Source organism: Bos grunniens, chromosome 14 (assembly GCF_055505025.1).
Source record: "Bos grunniens cultivar Pamir isolate PY7600 chromosome 14, Bosgru_T2T1.0, whole genome shotgun sequence".
In the NCBI taxonomy this organism is placed as follows: Eukaryota; Metazoa; Chordata; class Mammalia; order Artiodactyla; family Bovidae; genus Bos; species Bos grunniens.
The window spans coordinates 1697091-1715099 of NC_141178.1; positions in this window are offsets into that span (position 1 = coordinate 1697091).

An 18009-nucleotide genomic window follows, 5' to 3' on the forward strand; every position below is an offset into this window, starting at 1 on the left:
TTGTATGCAGGTCAGGAAGCAATAGTTAGAACTGGACACGGAACAACAGACTGGTTCCAAATAGGAAAAGGAGTTCATCAAGGCTGTATATTGTCACCCTGCTTATTTAACTTCTATGCAGAGTACATCATGAGAAACGCTGGACTGGAAGAAGCACAAGCTGGAATCAAGATTGCCGGGAGAAATATCAATCGCCTCAGATATGCAGATGACACCACCCTTATGGCAGAAAGTGAAGAGGAACTAAAAAGCCTCTTGATGAAGGTGAAAGTGGAGAGTGAAAAAGTTGGCTTAAAGCTCAACATTCAGAAAACGAAGATCATGGCATCTGGTCCCATCACTTCATGGGAAATAGATGGGGAAACAGTGGAAACAGTGTCAGACTTTATTTTTCTGGGCTCCAAAATCACTGCAGATGGTGATTGCAGCCATGAAATTAAAAGACACTTACTCCTTGGAAGGAAAGTTATGACCAACCTAGATAGCATGTTGAAAAGCAGAGACATTACTTTGCCAACAAAGGTTCGTCTAGTCAAGGCTATGGTTTTTCCTGTGGTCGTGTATGGATGTGAGAGTTGGACTGTGAAGAAGGCTGAGCCCCGAAGAATTGATGCTTTTGAACTGTGGTACTGGAGAAGACTCTTGAGAGTCCCTTGGCCTGCAAGGAGATCCAACCAGTCCATTCTGAAGGAGATCAGCCCTGGGATTTCTTTGGAAGGAATGATGCTAAAGCTGAAACTCCAGTACTTTGGTCACCTCATGCGAAGAGTTGACTCATTGGAAAAGACTCTGATGCTGGGAGGGATTGGGGGCAGGAGGAGAAGGGGACGACAGAGGATGAGATGGCTGGATGGCATCACTGACTCGATGGACATGAGTCTGAGTGAACTCTGGGAGTTGGTGATGGACAGGGAGGCCTGGCGTGCTGCGATTCATGGGGTCGCAAAGAGTCGAACACGACTGAGCGACTGATCTGATCTGATCTGATCTGAATTTAGTGGGAAACTTCGTCCGTACTCTCACCTGCGTTTGATACGTTTGATCACTGTCTCCTCCTGAACATCCCTTCTTGGTTCCCACTGGAGGAGCCCCTTACTTGGTTGCTCACGCTCTTCCGAGCTTCTCCGGGTGCACCCTGTATCGCCTGCGGCGTCCTCTGTGGGACTTCTCCTGTGTCCCCACGAGGGATTTAACTGTCTCACCCGAGTGCTCTCAGTGTGAGTGTCTTCGGATGTAGCACTCGTCACATTCAAAAGGCGAATGCCTCCATGTTGTCTTCCAGTCTCTCTCACTGTTAAATTTAATTGTTAAAATATTTCTGTGAATTAGAGGTTATTATCTGTTTGGAAAGATAACGAACTTGAGATTCTGGGAACTTAAAAGCAATTTCCAACCTCACAGAACTAGTCAGTAACATATATAGAATGTTAATGAATCCAGATTTATATCAACTACACTAATGTTTCGTAAGCTTTGTCAAGAATATCTCCTGAAGACTGAGTAAGTGTAAAGGTGGAGCGGCGTCTGTGGGTATAGTCTGAAAGTTCAAGGCAGGCACATATTCATTTGAAGCACTTTCTTTCATACAAAGCATCATTAGCTTAGTTCTACTCCCAAAATGTATTGGTTTCAATATCAAGCAATATTTTATTATTCTCCATTAGGAAAATTAATCATCTCTTCCCTTGTTTTGATAGTTCTATGGTGCACTATCTTTATGACTGTTAGATTAAATTTATAGAGAGATGAAGCCACGTTTTAAATTCGTCGATGAGGTAATTGTTTTTATATTAATCCAGACTCCCATAAAAGTACAGAGAGAAATTAGGTTCACACCTTCAGTCACTTGAAAGAATGTTGCCAGAAGGTGACAGGGTGCAAAGCTTTAAAGCTATTCTTGGTGGAAATTTCTCTATACTCATCTTATTGAGATATCTAACTTTTCTGTATGGTGAACTGAAAGTTTACTTGAACTCTGGCTCTTTTGTTGTCCAGGAATATTATTATCAAAGGATGTTTTAGTGGAAACAGGACTCTTAATTTTGTCATTAATCCCTGCTTGAACAACTGATAGCATGTACTTAAAATCAACTTTCTCTGTCAAATGCTCAAGCTTCATTTTCACTCTAACAATTGTGTTTGCAGTAAAAATACTCATATTTTTGCATAGCTGTGGGTAAGCACTCAGCCTTGGGAGAATATTAAGAATAAAAGTGAATCGACAACATTGTCTTTATATTTCTGTTTCCTCCTTAGAGAAAGATAACACACTCCAGCAATGAGTTAGAAGTCTCTGACTGCTGCCTTTGTAAAGCCTAGGAAGAATCTGTGTAGTAGAGCAATTCTTCATATTCGGCTTTTATGTCTTGTATATAGACGAAAATTCATAGAGTGTTTAAATCAGTTCCCTGTTCCCGTATTTACCGCCTCTGTTACCATATTGAACACTCTGAGATGATCTGTATACAGATTGTTTGAGTGAATTGTTCACGGTTCTCAGTATATGACCTCATCTCTGCCAAGCACCTGATTAATCTGATCCCGGCTAATTTTGGTAACTTTGGTAACTTTGGTGTGACTCTCATAAACTCAGCTCCATCCATGGCACCCCATCTGTTTCCCCAGTTGATTGTATTTCTCCTTGTAAACCCTGTCAGATAAATTCTGGAGAAGCTGTTCAACAGTTTTTTTTTTTTTTTTAATCACCAATCGCTTTCAATAGCTAAATATTTTTATAGACATCATCATCAGAAATACTGTGCCGAGACCTACATTTTCTGTATTCTTGTCTAACAAACTGTTTCATTTATGTAGCGAATATATCAAAGACCTGGGACATGTGATAAGCATCTGATTGGCTAGTCCTCATCTGAGATCTTTACCCATCTTCTGCAACACAGCTGGTTTTGAAGGAAGCTTTAAGAAAATTTAACTTATTTACTTGATTATAATTTGTATTTTCTTGCTCCAGACCCCTCCCTGGATTAGCTCTTGACAAAGCACTCTGGTGACTTGATTTCCAAATTTTCTTGATGTTAGATGGTAAATGGCGTTTCCAGGCTCCCCTCTGCAGCGTCACGCGCGTGCTGTCAGTCCCGCTGCGGGCTTTCGTGTGCAGATTCAGGCTTTCCCTGTTATAAATCAGTGCTATAAATAAGCTTGTAAAAATATCTTGCTAGGTTTATATTCATTTATTGCCAATTTGCAAATCATGGTTGCGTTAGGATCATCATCTCTTTTCCTATTAAATTTATTTGATGGAACTACAGGGATAGAACCAGAAAATGATTGAATTTATCTCCTTATCATGAATGTCTCCAAGTTCTAAGCTATTTCTAGTGTTGTATCCTTCTTTCTGAAAATAATTAACAAAATTATTAACCCTTGAAGGGTGAATGAAAAATTACACAGAAATAATCAGTTTCTAGTACTTTAGTGTTGACAGGGAAGGAAGAGTACTAAAAAAATGAAATTATATCCTGCATTTTGTAAACTAGTAGCGAATTAATAACTTTGTCATTATATTTTTGTTTCCTCCATGGAAAAAAAGAATACACTTCAGCAATGAATTAGAAGCCTCTGATCAGTGCCTTTGTGAAGCCTAGGAATAATCTATGTAGTAGAGCAATTCTTTGTATTCACCTTTCACGTTTTGTATATAATGAAAATTATATTTAGTTTCTAGTACTTCAGTGTTGACAGGGAAGTAAAAGCAATAAAAAATAAATTATATCCTGCATTTTGTGAACTAAATTTTGATCGAAGCAATTTAATCAGAAAATTGAACTGATTTATAGAAGCCAATATTTGTGAGTGTGTGTGAGCATGATTTCATCTTTAAAAACTCTACAGCTTATAAGGTGTTGACCTCATTTAAAAAAAGAAGAAAAAAATCATACGATAGTACATGTGTCCGTGGACTTGTTGAGTCATTATTCTATAAGCTCAGGTCCTCTAGTGAACCACTAACATTAGAATAATGTGTTCCTCAAGCCATGGCTCTTTTACTTTTAAATACACCCTAGATATTGATATCTTTGATTTTCTCATAAGAGAAATGTACCAAATTTTATACTCTTTCATTACACTTATAAATATTCCTTTAAAAGGTTTTGATGAAAAAGCATGGGTGGATAGTTCAGTATGGGTAGATAGAATTCTGCTGTAATGTTTGCGCGCTAATATGACAAAACCGTATGCCGTTCATTGCCAGCCTCCTCACCCTCTTCTCTCTTGGCTCTCCCAAACGTACACACGTTGTTTGCCTTAGTGTTTATTGGGAGATAAGAGATGTTGTCTCATCTTCATTTGGGAAAGTCATTCCCACCCAAGCTATCCTTCACGCCCCTGCCTTGGCCCCCGCCACCCCTGGAGTGCCTCCTCCGTCTCCTCCCCCAACACTGTCCATGAGTGCACGTTTAGCACTAAAATGTTGAGGCTTTCTGGAGTAATGAGGATGCACACGCTTTTGGCTGTAGCTTCCTGTGTCTGCCTCATCAGTGCAAAGGATGCACCCTTCTAATGGGCTGCCCTGAGTTGGATCTTCAGGTCCTATCTTTGTTCTCCAGACCTCAGGCATCCTGACTCTTCCAGAATACCTCCTTCTTTAAACTTCTGTGGCATGAATCTCCATTGTTTTAAAGGAAGACTCATGAAGCAAATGCCCCAAAGTAGGACATAACCCAAGTGTCCAGACATTTAGTCTTTGAACCTGAGGAATGCTTTCAGTAGGACAGTCTCCATTATAGATTTTGGCAAACTGAACTCAAGACAGTTGGACCCTAATAAATTGAAATATGGTGATATGTCATATGTTGATATTTTTCTCATGATAAAAAGTATTTCCTAAGTTTTAGTAAATAAAATAATGCTTTGAGTATGCTAGAGATGTTTGATACTTGAAGGAATGTATGATGAATCATCTTGTAAGACAAATGACCGATTGTAATCCGTCTTACTGTATCGTCTTGGTTCACAAATGTCATCTGAAAGTTAGCACATAGGGGCACAGGGTTTTCTGGCTTGTAGTTGGTCAAACACTGGACATATTTTTTGGGGGCTACTATCAAATAAAACATCAATGCACAGTCAGAGTTTTTTCCAGTTTTGTGAAATGTTATTCTAAAGGGTCCTGGGAGTGTGTGTGTGTGTGGGTGTGTGTGTGTGTAGGGGAACACTGGTGTTACTGTGCTGTGTGCTAAGTCGCTTCAATCATGTCCAACTGGGTCCATTTGCAACCCTATGGACCGTCACTGGCCGGGCTCCTCTGTCCTTGGGGTTCTCCAGGCAAGAATACTGGAGTGGGTTGCCATGCCCTCCTCTGGGAATTTTCCCAACCCAGGGATGGAACCTGCATCTCTAACGTCTCCTGCGCTGGCAGGCGGGTTCTCTGCCGTTAGCACCCCCTGGGTGTTACTAGTAAGTGTTAACTTTCATTAGTCATTCTTACTATGTTGAGTTCTCAGGCTGTGGTTGTTTAGAAGGCCTCCCATAAAGAAAGTGAGGAGCGTCCTGCCTCTCAGCTCTCGTGTCCATCTGCTTTCGCTGTGCACAGACCTTGCATTTGTGAGGTCTGGCCCTGAGGACTGAGAGGCTGGGAGAGTCTGACAGTGGGAGGACATCAGGGGCTGAACAAAGAGCTGTCTTTCAAAGGGAGAAATCAGCTGAGGAGCTGAGACGTACGAGGGTCTGGCCAAGAAGCAGCAAACTCTGTCAGCATTTCAAACAGACTTTCATACCCAAATGGTCACACAGCTGATGAAGACCTAAGAAGCCAAGCAAGAGATGGCAAGTCAGTCAGGGTACTAGCAGCAGGAGAACATCATTTCCAGTTCTGCCTGGGGAAAGCAGCAGGAAATGTTACCAGAGCTTCCGTAGCTGGGGCGCTAGCTGGAGCCGTGGCGAAGGCTGTGGGATCCGGGTCTTTGAAGCGAGGCGCTGTTGTGGGTGGGCTGGGGCCGTGTGGGGGTGCAGAGATGCCCCTCTAGACTGCGGAGAGAGGCTATCAGCGGAAATAAGATAGTTTCTGCCTTCCTCTTGCTTTACTTTTTCTTCCGTAGTCAAACCTAGGTGGGAGTCAGTTGGCACGGGTGTCTGGATCACTTACGGGGTCATTTCCCCTAACACGCGGAACAAAGCGATGAAGGGCAGAGAACGGATTAAGCAGACTGGCCAAAACATGTGGTATTAGCATTTCTATTTCTCCTTGGAAATCAAACATCATAGAGCTGCGGATGGTTTGTTTGGTTAAGGGGAGAAAAGATAGTAAGACCCTATGGGGATGTGGGAATTACCAAACCCCTCCAGAAAATGCATTTAGAAAATGGAGGTTTTATAACCAAGTCGCTGAAGCAGAGTGAATCCTGGCACGGCTGTGAAGTATTCTGGACTGGGCGTGAAATGACTCCGCGTCTCCCTGTTTGCTCTTGGCAAAATCGGTCACCTTTGGCATCGATTTCCTCCATTCTGGGCCCTCACGGTAGAGGCCGGTGCAGTGAAAAACCCCCGCCTAGAGAAAGCATCATCTCTTCTTCAACGGCTCCGTTTTCTCTCTTCCTTCCTTTGGATTCCTTTTGTCCCTCCATTCCTCTTTTCCGTTTTCTTGCTAATGGGCACTTAGGGCCTAATACTTAAAAGCTGTAAAAAATGTAAGTACAGTATCCTCTAAGAGTCTCATGGAAGAGTTGTATATTTATCAGAAAGTGAACATGCAGAAAATGAAAGCAGCAATACGATTTATACGCACTTCATCACTGAAAATTTGACTTCAAAATCTAGTGATTAGGTTACCTGGGTAGCAGCTATGGTGCAGGAGACAGGAAGAATGAAACAAAAGCAGGCCTGGCGAGGCCGCAGAAGAAATGTGTGGTTGTTGATGAACTGGGTGCCAGGAGGCACGAGACTCTTGGAACAAGTCCAGAGGAAGCAGTGCATAGTCTTGAAAACAAGATATGATCCTGGGGTCGGAAAACCGACCCCAGAGTGTTTCTCAGCTGGCGTCTCAGAGTCACACGTTTTACGTATCTGGTGGAAAATCTATAGATAAGAATATTAGTCCTAGGTACTGATTTGTTATTGATTACTGGTTCTTAGTTACTCAGCGGTTAATGACATTTTTTTCTTTGGCCCTGAAGGCCACGTGAGTTATAGCTTAACTCCCCGCATATTCTTTCATTCACGGCTGAAAGTATGGAAAGCTGGCTTGGATTCAGTTTCGGCACCTTCCCCTTGGAGGGTGCTGGTCCCCTGATCCTCGCCTTTCACTGAATTCTTGTGTCTCGTTTCTCGTTCTCTGGCCGTATCACGCTTTTGGAAACCCTGCTTGTCGAGCCCGTCTCGACACTATGGCTGAACGTGCTTTTCAAAAGCCCAGCTTCTGATGAGTAATCCCCTTTCCTAACGTTTCACGCTGGGGCTCCATCCTTCTCACTATTGATCCTGATCGTCAGTGGAGTATAAGTGGTATTGGACCCCAGTACCGCGTTCCACCAAAGCCGATCCAGCACACGCTTTAGTTCATCTGGATACAGACACCCAAGGGAGAGCGGAGCAGGGCACCCACTGGAGAGATGGGAGGTGAAGCCCCAGACAGGAGGAGCCCTGGGAATGGAAAGGAATCTTCGCCTCCTTCAGAATCCACTGTAAAAGCTAAACTGCGCAGCCAGGGAAAGGCGGGTTCTAATTTGGGTGAGGGGGTTGGAGGCGGATGTCTTTGTTCTCTCCTGTCCCTGTGCAGCCAGGGAAAGGCGGGTTCTAATTCGGGTGAGGGGTTGGAGGTGGACGTCTCTGTTAAGGCTGGTTCTAACTCCGGTGAGGAGGGGTTGGAGGTGGATATCTTTGTTCTCTCCTGTCTCTTTCAACCAACTCCCCACGTTTTGCCTCTAGACCCGGCAAACTCAAATGCTTGGATGAGCTGCTAAGTAGAAATAAAAATGATAATTCTCTTTTATTTCTTCTTTTTCTATGCAGTCATAATAGGTGGATTTTCATTAAACACGGGAAGATAAAAAATGGGAAATGCACTTTCCTTGAACTCTCTCAATGTTCTATAAAATGTTCAATTAACTGTACTTGCCACTGTCCATATTTCTTCCCCTCCTCTCTGGACTGCATGAGGGCTCTCTTGCGTCTCGGTTAACATTAAAATAGAAAGCCAATTTATTATTTTTTACTGAACTCAAAAGAGCTGGGTGAATAAATACCGCTACTCATCATTTCATTTGCTTCATGACCTGTTGTTTAAACTTCCGAGGAACCATAACACAGTAGGAACTGAAACCATCTTACGAGAAAAGTCAGTGAGTAGATAACAGGAGTAAAACTTGATTCCCCCACGCCTGTGTGAACCGTATCCAGCTGCCACGAGACAGCCAAGCAAGTAATTCCATTCCAGGTACCACAAATAGAAATAGGAAGAATGAAACTTTCAAAGAACGATAAAGGGCTAGTTTAAGGATTTGAGGCATTTCAAAAAGGGAAATTTGAGTATGAATCCTAGCTCTGTAATGTAATAGCTATGTGACCAGGGAGAAGTTATTTGCTCTCCCTAGGCATTAGTGGCCTTGTTTGTAAAGTGGGGATAATAATACTTAACTCACAAGTTATTTTAAGGATGGAGACGTTGAATAAAAACCACGGAGAATTGTTAAGTATTGCAAGGAAATAGCTCAATAATACTGTCATCAATGGAAATGAAGCAAACCCTTTGTGTCATTGTTATAGTTAAGAGACTATTTTACCATAAGAGACCAAAGATCAAAATGGTGACTTCTCTTTTTATTTCAGAAAATGTGGATCCAGCTAGTTTCTATTAAGAGAGAGAGAGAGAGACAGAGAGAGAGAGAAAGACAGTGTGTGTGTGTGTGTGTGTGAAAGAAATTGAGAGAAAGCAGGAGGTGGGTGGGGGAGTGGGCAGCGGTATACCCGCACAGTGGGTGGTGATGGTGCTGCTGGGGGTACTTAAACTGATTGCTTTAAAACATTATTTAGTGGCAATGTAGGGGAAAGAGCAATTGACTTGGAATAAGAAAACTTGGGTTTATGTCTCAGCACTGCCAAATATTGATTGTATTAAATACTTGATTCATGTAGGTACTCAGCAAATGTTATTAGGTTTAAGGACAAATGAGTTGTTCATCCCTGAATATTGGGGTTGGATATAATGCAGTAGCCTGCATTCTTTTCTTTCTTTTATTTTTTTAAGATCTTGAGGGAGTGATGAGAACTCGAAAGCAAACTTAGGTCAGGTAGGCGTCCACGTCTGTGAAAAATATCACAGCTGCTAGAAATGTCAAGTCTTCCAAAGTGTTTTCTTTGCTGACCTGGAGCTGATAATAGGGACTTCATTATTACTGAAGAACTTATCAAGGTCAGTGATTCTTACATTTTTGTTTTAGGACACGTTTATATTTTTAAAACTGACTGGGAATTCCAGAGAACTCTTGTTTATGTGAGTCGTAACTATTGATATTGCTGTATAAAAATTTAAAGCAAAAATGTACAGCTATTATAATAAGACCATTACATGTTAATATAAAGAATATCTTAATGAAAAAGAACTACATTTTCCAAAATAAAAAAGATTAGTGAGAAGAATGAAATCCCCAGTCCAGTCCAGGTCAGTCGCTCAGTCGTGTCCGAGTCTCTGCGACCCCATGGACCGCAGCACGCCAGGCCTCCCTGTCCATCACCAACTCCCGGAGTCCACCCAAACCCATGTCCATTGAGTCGGTGATGCCATCCAACCATTCATCCTCTGTTGTCCCCTTCTCCTCCTGCCCTCAGTCTTTCCCAGCATCAGGGTCTTTTCCAATGAGTCAGCTCCTCGCATCAGGTGGCCAAAGTATTGGAGCTTCAGCTTCAACGTCAATCCTACCAATGAACACCCAGGGCTGATCTCCTTCAGAATGGACTGGTTGGACCTCCTTGCAGTCCAAGGGACTCTCAAGAGTCTTCTCCAACACCACAGTTCAAGAGCATCAATTCTTTGGCTCTCAGCTTTCTATATAGTCCAACTCTCACATCCATACATGACTGCTGGAAAAACCACAACCTTGACTAGACAGACTTTTGTTGGCAAAGTAATGTCTCTGCTTTTTAATATGCAAGGTTTATGTTGGTCATAACTTTCCTTCCAAGGAGTAAACATCTTTTAATTTCATGGCTGCAATCACCATCTACAGTGATTTTGGAACCCAGAAAAACAAAGTCAGCCACTGTTTCCACTGTTTCCCCATCTATTTGCTGTGAAGTCCCCAACCGCCTTCATTTTTGCAAATTTGATTAATGTCTGGCTTAACAGAAGGCATGGAGATTCTCTGATCTATTTCTGCATTTGGTCTGTTGGTATCTATCCTGTAGCTTCTGGGAAGTGCTTGTAAACTACTTGCAAAATAGCAAGAGTGAAAAAAGCAATGGATGTGTTAGATTTGTTATGAAGTAAATCTTGACCCGTCTCCTGAAGAGATCTCAGGGACTCTCATGGGTCCTAGCCCACACTTTGAGAGCCAGTGACATTAACTCTCAGCTGTCTCCTTTTAAATTCAGAGTCAGAAAGGACATTACCTTTACTCAACACCAAAGGGTGAATTGATTAACTGATTGAGTCCTGACTGGAAGAGAGGGAAAGAATGAGAATGATGTAAACTCCAAGGGAGTGTGGCCTTGAAAGCTGTGGAAAGTGAGAGGCAATGAATCCTGGTATCACTACCTGCTGCAGTTTGAAGATTGGCTGCATTACTTGCTGGTAGAAGCTCATTACTTTGGATGTGCCCCTGCTGTCATAGGGCTTCCCTGGTGGCTCAGTTGGTAAAGAATCCGCCTGCAATGCAGGAGACCCCGGTTTGATTCCTGGGTTGGGAAAATCACTGGAGAAGGGAAAAGCTACCCACTCCAGTATTCTTGGGCTTCCCCTGTGGCTCTGCTGGTAAAAAATCTGTCTGCAATGTGGGAGCCTGGGTTCGATCCCTGGGTTAATAGTGGCTTAAATTTGGACCAGTTACTTAATCTTTCTAAGTCTCGGGTTCTTCATCTATAAAAATAAGGATAATAATACTTATTAATGGTGTTGTCATGAGGATTAGTTCAGATAATATTTATAAAACACGTGGCTTAATGCTTGACACATAGTAAGTGGCTCACTATTAAGCTATTATTTTTATTGTTATTTTATCAAGGATTTGACCTGTTTATAAACATATGTAAATTCTGTCTTCAGGGTTACACATCTGTGTGGCATTAAATATCTTTGTGCAAAAGATTTCTATATTTAGAATAATATCCTTACATTAGAATCCTATTGGAATTACTCACTCAATAAACACTTTTAAGGCTTTCAATTTATGTGGGGAAATTATTTTCCAAAGGGCTGTATCTTTACCACTCCTATGAGGAATGGATGAGTGTCTGATAATTTTATGTAGATTCTGAGCCCTGGGAAATAGCAGTAAGCAAAATAGAAGAGCTGTATCCTTAGCTGTAGCAGCCAGAATAATTTAAATTTTACAAGTTATGTAAGAATGGAAATGTCTGCTGAGTAGAAAGCATCAACATAAACACTTGGGAAATAGAAGTATGGTCTGTTTTACATACATGTTTATCCCTATTGTCTCAGCGTTTCATAAAAGTGAATTTATTATATCTTCCTGAACACAACCCTAATATTATAGATTTTGTTTTGTCTTGGCTAGTAGACCTTTAAAAATGTTCAGAACATGCTTTGTGTGTGTGCCCAGTCATTCAGTCATGTCTGACTCTTTGCAAACCTGTGGACTGTAGCCCGCCAGGCTCCTCTGTCCATGGGATTCTCCAGGCAAAACCCTGGAGCGGGTTGCCATGTCCTTCTCCAGGAAATCTTCCTGACCCAGGGATTGAACCCTGCATCTTCTGCATTGGTGGATGGATTCTTTACCACTGAGCCACCAGGGAAGCTGGGGGCATACTTTATCAACTTATGTATTTTTCAGACAGGAGCTAACCCTTGGGAAAATTCATTCTAAGGGTTCTAGTCATCTCCTGTTTTATTTTTTTCAGATAAAATAGACTTTCTTTTTTTTTTAATTTTATTTTATTTTTAAACTTTACATAATTGTATTAGTTTTGCCAAATATCAAAATGAATCCACCACAGGTATACATGTGTTCCCCATCCTGAATCCTCCTCCCTCCTCCCTCCCCATACCATCCCTCTGGGTCGTCCCAGTGCACTAGCCCCAAGCATCCAGTATCGTGCATCGAACCTGGACTGGCAATTTGTTTCTTACATGATATTTTACATGTTTCAATGTCATTCTCTTATAAAACTCCTAGAAGAGAACATAGGCAAAACACTCTCTGACATACATCACAGCAGGATCCTCTATGACCCACCTCCCAGAATATTGGAAATAAAATCAAAAATAAACAAATGGGACCTGATTAACTTTAAAAGCTTCTGCACATCAAAGGAAACTATTAGCAAGGTGAAAAGACAGCCTTCAGAATGGGAGAAAATAATAGCAAATGAAGCAACTGACAAACAACTAATCTCAAAAATATACAAGCAACTCCTACAGCTCAACTCCAGAAAAATAAACGACCCAATCAAAAAATGGGCCAAAGAACTAAATAGACATTTCTCCAAAGAAGACATACAGATGGCTTACAAACACATGAAAAGATGCTCAACGTCACTCATTATCAGAGAAATGCAAATAAAAACCACTATGAGGTACCATTTCACACCAGTCACAATGGCTGCGATCCAAAAGTCTACAAGCAATAAATGCTGGAGAGGGTGTGGAGAAAAGGGAACCCTCTTACACTGTTGGTGGGAATGCAAACTAGTATAGCCACTATGGAGAACAGTGTGGAGATTCCTTAAAAAACTTGAAATAGAACTGCCTCATCTCCTGTTTTAAAATCCGAGTAGAGATAAAGCAAGAATGAGGGCAATGTGGAAGAGAGAGTGGAGGTTGTAGACTGGGGTTGAAGTTCTAGGATAGACGTCACGAGACAAGCTCTCAACTGTGACTGTGGTAGCAGGAGCAAGGAAGAGGGGCTCAGATGGTGTTTTAGGCTAAGATGTGTATCTTCCCAAATTCCTACATTGAAGTTCCAAACTCTGGTGTCTCAAAATGTGACTGTATTTGGAGATAGGTCATTTAGAGAGGTAATTAAGAGTGAGTAGGACTGAAACGTATGTACACTGTGTGTGAAAGAGACAGCTAGTGGGACCTGCTGAACAGCACAGGGGGCTCAGCTCGGGCTCTGTGATGAGCTGGGTGGGGGCATAGACAGCTAGTGGGACCTGCTGAACAGCACAGGGGGCTCAGCTCGGGCTCTGTGATGAGCTGGGTGGGGGCATAGACAGCTAGTGGGACCTGCTGAACAGCACAGGGGGCTCAGCTCGGGCTCTGTGATGAGCTGGGTGGGGCACGGGGAGGGAGATTGCTGAGGGCGGGGGCTTCTGTACACGTAACTGATTCACTGTGCTGTACAGCGGGAACTAACACAATGTTGTCAAGCAATTACACTCCAAAACAAGAGAAAACAAGAGTAAATGGGAAAATGAAATGTTAGTCTCTCAGTCATGGTCGTGAGGTCGGGCCCTAATCTGACACGTGTGTGTGGGTGCCAAGTCCTTCAGCTGTGTCAGACACTCTGGACTCTGTGGACCACAGCCCGCCAGGCTCCTCTGTCCATGGGATTCTCCAGGCAAGAAGACTGGAGTGGGTTGCCCTGCGCTCCTCCAGGGGATCTTCCTGACCCAGGGATCCAAGTCTCCTCTCTCAGTCTCCTGCGTTGGCAGTTGAGTTCTTTACCTCTAGCACCACTTGAGAAGCCCAACCTGATATGAAAAGTAAAAAATGAAAGTGTTATTGCTCAGTTGTGTCTGACTCATTGAGACCCCATGGACTGTAGCCCGCCAGGCTCCTCTGTCCTTGGACTGTTTCAGGCAAGAATACCGAGTGAGTAGCCATTCCCTTCACCCTTCTTCCCAACCCAGGGATTGAACCCGTGTCTTCTGCATTGCAGGCAGACTCTTTACCATCTGAGCCACCAGGAAAGCCCACTGTCTACATGAGAAAAGGAGTTTAGGACACAGACACATGGAGAGAAGACCACGTGATGTCGTTGGAAGCAGATGGCCATCTACGAGAATGTCCTTACACCCTCACAGGGAGAAACGCGGAGATGGAACTGTTCACCTGCTTCCTGTAAAATTAAGAAACAGAAATCTCAGGGCTGGGAGACCATTAAGGGGAGCTCTCACACCCCGTGATAAAAGCAGATTTCAAAAGGGAGAAGAGAGCTTTCCTGGCAAGGACTCCATATGGAGAGCCGTGGGCTTTGCTGTCACAGCCAATTCCTTGTCCTCCCTGTGAAGGCGCCCTTCTTCCCTGCTGTGCCGGGACCTCCACATGGCTCACCATGGTTGCAGACCCCAAATTGCAATTCTCAGCTGGTTCCCAATAAACCCATCTTTGCTGGAGAAACACCTGGTAGTCCGTTTGTTTTCAGTTGCCGTCTCTGTCCCTAGGGGAACAGCCACCTAGAGAGCCGCTTGCTCCTGGCAACCGCCTCTGTGTGCGCTCTGGTCTCATGGGACTCAGGGTGCTGAGCCCTACTGGTTATCAGAGATGGGTGATTCTACGACTGGTCCCTGAGGCAACCGCCTCAAAAATTGGGACGTTAGATGCGTGAACAAGCTATTTCCAGGGGCATGCTGGCAGCTTGGTTTTCTTGCTGGAGCAAGCTGGCGGGAGAAGGCAGGGAAGTCAGACCCTCAGGCAGCAGCCTGTGAGGTCAGCAATCAAACCCCTTCCAAGGAGGGACTGGGAGACAAGGATTTTTTCCTGCCCCTCTGTGCTGGTCCCTGTGGGGACAGCTTCAGCAAGCTCTCAGGGGCCCATTAATACCTGCATCTTTGCTGCACTCGGGTGAGACTTGTGCTCGCGAGCCCCTCTGGCCGTCAGAGCTGGGTGCTGGGGCACAGACGCGTGGTCCAAGCACGTCTGTCACCAGGGAAAGCCGTGCACAGCCTGATTGGATGGGACTGTCCGGGGTGGCCAGAGGTTATCGCAGTTTTCCCCACCCTTTTCAATGTGAATATGTTCTTTTTAGCTCCATACCTAAGAGTCCCTCAGCTAGTTTTTGGATTTCTTCTGGAGGGAATTGCTGCATGTGTGGCTGTATTTGGAGTGCACACGGGAGACGGGAAAGTCAGCACCTTCTTACGATGCCTTCTCGGTTCAGCGTCTCATCAGCGCTCGTTTAGTGAGCTCTGACTCACGTTTGTGCTTGACTGTCTGGGTGCATAAATGTACAGCCAAACACACAACTTGGAGGACCTCTCTTTGAGCAGGCAGTTGTTAGCATGAAGTATGGGCTTAATTCTTTCTTTTCATAAAAATGCCTCATTAGCTGTTTATTCTCGCAAGCACTTGCTCATTGCCACAAGCGTCAAAATTCTTACTCGGTCATTTACTTTACACGTGAACTTTCGTTTCCCTTTAAAAAAATTAAATTCACAGCCAAAGGTCTTCTGACAGGTTAATTTTCGCCCTCGTTAGCTTTTTTTTTTTTCCTGCTAAACTCATTTTTGCAAGTGTTGCAAGCTGATTTGGAATAAATTTAAACTTCCTTCATTGAATTAGGTTTTTATTAAAGTTATAGAACTATGGATAATTAAGTCATGAACAATAAACTACAGGAGATTCTAGAGGGAAGAAAAAAATCAATGCGTGCAAACTTGATTGTTGTTTCTCCTAGAGATACTGAATTAGGAGCTGCGAGGGCCGCGTGGTGTGCGCTCCATCTGGAGCTTCTCCTCTCGCTGGTCTCCAGGAGCAGACAAACTGCAAACAAAGTTAATTTAAGAGATGGCTTCAGTTAACGACATTTTTCTCTTGCTTTTCTGGCTTTCTGAACAGGGACACCAGATTTTCCAGTATTTTCCTTTTGAAGGAGACTGCTATTCATATTACTAGTTTCTTTTCTTTGTCAAACCAAGTAGAATAATATTTAACGGCGATTTGGAATTCAGCGAAGAGACTGAATGAAAAGTTCTACTTTTTTTTAAATAAGGTTTTAAGAAAGACTTTTTCTGAAGTGTTTGATTACTTTACACTGTTTAATCATTTATTTATTGTTACATTACTAAGAACTTTCTAATTTCTTCTTGAGCTATTTTAGAAATTAAAATGGTGGAATATCTATTTTTACAGGAATCACTGGAAATGTGTAGAAGAGTATTTATTCAAAAGAAGCATAAATCCCTTGAATAATGAAAAGTCTTCTGCCTTCTTTATTTCCACTATCTGGGTCAAGTAAGCTGGATTAGATTTGTGTAAAAGATGTGGAGAAACTTAAGTGGAAAATTAGAAAATGTAGTCCTAAAAATATATAATATTAGAAAAGTTGACTATGTAGCTACAGTTTCCCATAAATTTATGCTTTACTTGTGTATCTAAATTATACATATTTGCATCCTAAATACATCTTAATTTCAACTGTTAACCTGTCTCTCTCACTCGCATTCTAACTTGCCTACAGGTTTATTTATTGCACCATTTCAGGGGAACCACGCATACTGCAGAGCTTCCCTGGCGGCTCAGCGGTGAAGCGTCTACCTGCAACGTAGGAGACCTGCAGGAGATGCAGGTAATCTGATGAATCCAGGACACAGCCACTGACTTACTTGCTACAATAACCTCAGATCTGCAGATGACACCACCCTTATGGCAGATAGTGAAGAAGAACTAAAGAGCCTCTTGATGAAAGTGAAAGAGGAGAGTAAAAAAGTTGGCTTAAAGCTCAACATTCAGAAAACTAAGATCATGGCATCTGGTCCTGTCATTTCATGGCAAATAGATGGAGAAACAGTGGAAACAGTAGGTGACTTTATTTTTTTGGGCTCCAAAATCACTGCAGATGGTGACTGCAGCCATGAAATTAAAAGACACTTACTCCTTGGAAGGAAAGTTATGACCAACCTAGATAGCATATTAAAAAGCAGAGACATTACTTTGCCAACAAAGGTCCATCTAGTCAAGGCTTTGGTTTTTCCAGTAGTCATATATGGATGTGAGTTGGACTATGAAGAAAGCTGAGCGCTGAAGAATTGATGCTTTTGAACTGTACTGTTAGAGAAGACTCTTGAGAGTCCCTTGGACTGCAAGGAGATCCAACCAGTCCATCCTAAAGGAAATCAATCCTGAATATTCATTGGAGGGACTGATGCTGAAGCTGAAACTCCAATACTTTGGCCACCTGATGCAAAAAGCTGACTCATTTGAAAAGACCCTCATGCTGGGAAAGATTGAAGGTGGGAGAAGGGGACGACAGAGGGTGAGATGGTTGGATGGCATCACAGACTCAATGGGCATGAGTTTGAGTAAGCTCTGGGAGTTGGTGATGGACAGGGAAGCCTGGTGTGCTGCAGTCCATGGGGTCGGAAAGAGTCCGACACGACTGAGTGACTTAACTGAACTGAACTGACAGTAGTTCTGTAATTGGCCTCTATGGATTTACTTGATTTTCTATTCTGAATAATTTTTTTCTTTCTTTATAATTGATACATACATTGTGTAAGCTTACAGTGTGCAGTGAAATGACTTGGTGTGTATTGTCAAATATTTATCCCAATGAAGTTAGTTAACACATCCTTTACATCACATAATCAGCATTTTGCTCTTGTCATGGTGAGTGAGTGTGTGAAGGTTGCGCAGTCGTGTCTGACTCTTTGTGACCCCATGGACTATGCGGTCCATGGGCTTCTCCAGGCCAAAGTACTGGAGTGGGTAGCCTTTCCCTTCTCTGGGGCATCTTCTCAACTCAGGGATCAAACCCAGGTCTCCTGCATTGCTGGCGGATTCTTTACCAGCTGAGCCACCAGGGAAACCCATAGTGGGAACATTACAGTTCTACTCTTACAGCAACTTTCAACCATTCAGAACAGTATTGTCAACTGTAGTCACTGTGACCATTAGATCTCCAGACCTTAGTCATCTTAGAGCTGAACGTTTGTTCT